This window comes from Grammomys surdaster, unplaced genomic scaffold (assembly GCF_004785775.1).
Source record: "Grammomys surdaster isolate TR1022 unplaced genomic scaffold, NIH_TR_1.0 65, whole genome shotgun sequence".
Taxonomy (NCBI): Eukaryota; Metazoa; Chordata; class Mammalia; order Rodentia; family Muridae; genus Grammomys; species Grammomys surdaster.
In genome coordinates, this window is record NW_021604567.1 from 6,567,896 (window position 1) to 6,571,771 (window position 3,876).

The window sequence follows — 3,876 nt, forward strand, 5'->3', positions numbered from 1 at the left end:
ACAAGAGTATTATTCTATAAGATTATCAAAGTAGAAACTGGAGCAATGCTACTAATTCCTTTTAAGTGTACTCAAGGCTCTTCTACAGAACTGAGAATCAGTTTCCAGGATACATTTATATCAGTAATCTCCAGCTTTAGGGTTCCAAGGCTTTTTTTTTTCTGGCCCTTGAAAGTAACTGTGCACACACACACACACACATACACACACTCATACACACATACACGCATATATATATATATATATATGTAACACACATATGCATACATTTTTAACAAGAAAGAATGAATTATAAGGTTCAATGTAGTAAATTTTTATTTCAGTGATTATGTTGAGACTTTAGTGTAGGTAAATCTTTGAATCATAGATTAGTTACATAATGATTGCACATTCTTATGAAGTACTGTGAAATTCTGAAAACACTAGGAGTTCAATACATAATATTTGATTAACAATTTTCTAGTTTAAAAATTAATGTTAGTAAATGAATATTATAACACTTTTTTGGATATTTATTTGGCAGTAGCTAATATACTATAAAATTGTAGTTTGACATAATGACAATTTCTTTAACTTCAAATTTCAGATTTGTTAAGACATAAAAACAAAATTGTAGGAAATTGAATTTTGAAGATAATAAGGTAATCGAGACATATATATATATATATATATATATATATATATATATATATATATATACCATGTCTAGCCTCATTTGTTCTTGATTCCTGACAATTTATAGTTAACGAATATACATGACATAAAATTTAATAAATTTCTTTGTCATTGTTCCAAGTGTCTGAAACGTTGTTCTTGTAGTTATTTCAATAACTTAAAGAATAGCATTAAGGGAAAAAATGAAACATTCATTTATATTCCAAATACACAGAGCCAAAGTAATTCCTTTTTTTGGCTTGCATTTACTTGTATAATGACATGAAATCTAAAAATCTAATATGTGTAGAAATGAAATACAGAGCTTATAATATGCATGCACATGCATATGTATATACCACCTGCACATATTTATATTTAAAATAAAGTATCCCTAAATATTTATATGTCTTCTGTAACACATGAAAATTACAACACTTGATGCTCAGCTAACTGCAATGGAATCTTTTTTGAATTCATCTTCAATATCAACTGAGTTTTTTGTTATAGATCATGATTAACTGTTACATGTATCATTAGGAAAAAATATTAAAACTTGTATTCAATTGTCTTCTATATTTCAGTCAATATATGGGTCAGCACATTCACTGTATATCACTGTTATATTACAAATTTTACATGTAATTGCTACCAAGTTTCATTAGTTGCCTAGAATCTATTCACAAATTATAGCTGCTGGAAAAATAACAGGTAATTTCCTTCATTGGAATGACACTAAGTATATCAAACCCATACCATTTAGCCCCCATGTCCAGTATTTGGTCATGACAAACAGAACAGCACACTGTAGATGCCTTTGTTTTGTTTTCCTTCCTCTAGTTTTTATTGATTGAAGAAAGAGAAAGAACACAAAGTTAGATTAGAAAGGGGTAGGGAAGATGTGGGAATACTAAGGGAGACATATATAATATATAATAACATATATTGCTTAAAATTCTCAATGAATAAATGTTTGTTATCAAAACTTTTGAATGTTCATTTTATGACGCAAACCAGCAATCATACACACAGAAAAAAATAAAATGACAACAATGCTTGTAAGACTTTATGTAAATTGTCCAGAGGAATGTTAAGTATGTAGTCCAACTGCATGGAATATAGGCAGAGGACTTATAGAGTGTGGGTGGATGTGTACAGAAAGTACTCATTCTTGGACTTATGAATTGGAAAATACTAGTTCATTGAAGCATTGGAAATGGATTGAGAAATTGTTTAGCATTGAGTGCTTTCTCATAGGTAAATAATCTGAATGGTAGTGATGCTGTCAGATCTCCCTTCTCTAGGTAATTTGTACAACAGTAAGAAAATTACAACATACACTTAATTAAAACATTTTTTTTACTCTCAGATTTCACACCTTCAGAATAGAACTACTGGTGGTGTGAAGTAATCAGCTTATAGTCTATCAACCAGTATACTGTGGAAGAGCTTTTGCTTTCCCTAGGGAGTGTATATTTCCAAAAGGTAGAGGCAAGAAAATATTATGTGTTTGGATGTTAGAGATTTAACTGTAGATATGAAGAATAAAATATATTATTCTAATTGGTGCAAAGGAATAGTTTTATATGAAGCATTTTAAATGGATAACACTTAAAACTATTTGAGAAAAAGAGTTTCCACAATTATTCTATAAATAAAGAATAGGCAATAACTAGTCCTATGTCTGAATAATTACCAAATTGACTCCCAGAGTAGTTGTACAAGTTTGTACACCCATCAGCAATGGAAGTGTCTTACCCTTGCTCTATACCCTTGTCAGCATTTGCTGTCACCTGAGTTTTTTTTTTTTATTGGATATTTTATTTACATTTCATATGTTGTCCCCTTACCCCATCCCCCACCCACCCGGGAACCCCCCATCCCCTTACCCCTCCTCCTTCTTCTCCATGGATGTAACCCCCACCTATCCCCTACTCCCACATCCCCACTCTCAAAATTCCCACCCCCTGGGGCATCCAGCCTTCATGCTGTCAAGGTTCTCTTCTTCCACCTATGCCCAGCAGGGCCCTCCACTCTTACATATTCAGCTGAAGCCCTGGATCCCTCCCTAAGTGCTCGCAGGCTGTTGGTTAGGACACTGGGAGCTATGGTTGGTTGATATTGTTGCTCTCCTCATGGTGCCACAAACCCTTTCAGCTCCTACAGTCCTCACTATAACTCCTCCATTGAGAACCTCATGATCAGTTCAATGGCTAGTTGTGAGCATCTGCCTCTGAATATGTCAGACTCTTGAAGGCCTCTGAGGAGACATCCATATCAGGCCCTTATCAGCATGCACTTCCTGACTTCCACATCAGCATCTACCTTTGGTGACTGCACATGGGATGGATACTCAGATGGAAAGGTCTTCAAATGGCCCCTCCTTCAGTTTCTGTCCCTCATTTTGTCTCCATATTTGCTCCCTTGAGTATTTTGTTGCTCCTTCTAAGAAGAACTGAATCACCCCCACTTGGTCTTCCTTTTTTATGAGCTTCATGTGGCCTGTGAGTTGGATCTTGGGCATTTCAAGGTTCTGGGCTAATATCCAATAATCAGTCAGTGAATACCATGTGTGTTCTTTTGTGATTGGCTTACTTCACTCAGGATGATGATTTCTAGTTCCATCCATTTACCTAGGAACCTCTCAAATTCATTGTTTTTAATAGCTGAGTAATACTCCATTGTGTAAATATACCACATTTTTTGAATCTATTCCTCAGTTGAAGGACATCTGGGTTCTTTCCAGTTCCTGGCTATTATAAATAAGGCTGCTATGAACATAGTTGAGAATACGTCCTTGTTATATGTTCGAGCATCTTCTGGGTGTATTCCCAGGAGTGGTATAGCTGGATCCTCAGGTAATGCTATGTCCAATTTTCTGAGGAACCACCACACTGATTTCCAAATTGGTTGCACCATCTTGCAGTCCCACCAACAATGGAGGAGTGTTCCTCTTTCTCCACACCCTTGCCAGCATCTACTATCACCTGAGTTGTTAATCTTAGCCATTCTGATTGGTGTGAGATGGAATCTCAGGGTTGCTTTGATTTGCATTTCCCTGATGACTAAGGACACTGAACATTTCTTTAGGTGCTTCTTGGCCATTCGAGTTTCTTCTGTTGAAAATTCTTTGTTAAGCTCTATACCCCATTTTTTAATAGGGTTATTTGGTTGTCTGGAGTCTAATTTCTTGAGTTCTTTGTATATATTGGATATTAGCCC